Source organism: Octodon degus, unplaced genomic scaffold (assembly GCF_000260255.1).
Source record: "Octodon degus isolate 3935 unplaced genomic scaffold, OctDeg1.0 scaffold00083, whole genome shotgun sequence".
NCBI classification, from domain to species: domain Eukaryota; kingdom Metazoa; phylum Chordata; class Mammalia; order Rodentia; family Octodontidae; genus Octodon; species Octodon degus.
The window spans coordinates 8,914,018-8,915,000 of record NW_004524659.1 but is presented as its reverse complement, the minus strand read 5'-3'; positions in this window follow the sequence as shown (position 1 = coordinate 8,915,000).

Sequence of the window (983 nt, the reverse complement as noted above, 5' to 3'; positions counted from 1 at the left end):
AGATTTTTACAAAAATAGCAAGCTGGTTCAAGATGTAGAATGCCTGAGAAATCAGTGAGTATGGAAGGATGTGAAAATTCATCACAACCGTTTGCCTTTAAAGAAGATATTTTAGGACATAAGGATGTAACTCATTGGTAGTGTTTACCAAGCATGCATGATCCCTAACACCACAAAACAAAAACAAAAAAAGGAGGTAAGAAAGTTTGTGTGTGATGGTACTGGGAATTGAATCCAGAGTCTCACATCTAATCCCTTTTAAAAATATGTTTCAAAAAAATAAATAAAAATGTTTCATAGTGACATAAGTTCTCACTGAGTTCCCTCAGCTGAACTCGAAATTGCAGCCTCCTGCATCAGCCTCCCAAAGTGCTGGGATTATAGGTGTTACTACCATGCCTAGCAGAAAACACTAACCTACAGAAACTTCACAGAACCAGTAATCCTTAAAAGGAAGCTTTCAGGCTGGATCCAGTGGTACATACCTGTAATCTCACTGCAAATCTGAGACCAGCATGAGGGGTATAGCGAGACTGTCTCAAAAAGACAAGGAAAAGGAAAAAAAGGAAGCCTGCCAGTCCCCCCCCCCCCCAGCCTAAAATAAATTTTTTTTTTAAAAAAAAAAAAAAAAAGAATGTGCCTTTTTTCACATAGACCTTACTGGACATTGTCTCATTTCCATTGTTTACTAACTGTAGAGCATCAGGGAAATTTTGCAATCTCTGTCTCTTATTTACTTTAAGTGATAATTTTATCTAATAGAGAATTTTCATGACTAAATGTTTTTTATGAAGCCTTTAAACATCTGGGACATATATGTGCTCAATAAGTACTAGCTATTGTCATGAATTTTGTTGTGTCACTGAGTTCATGTAAAAGAAGGAAAAACCATAGCCACTTGTTATAATTCATTCCCAAAAAACAGTAATAGGACCATAATTACCACAAAAAAAGGCCTTCATTTAGCAGGTGGAGCACCCCCC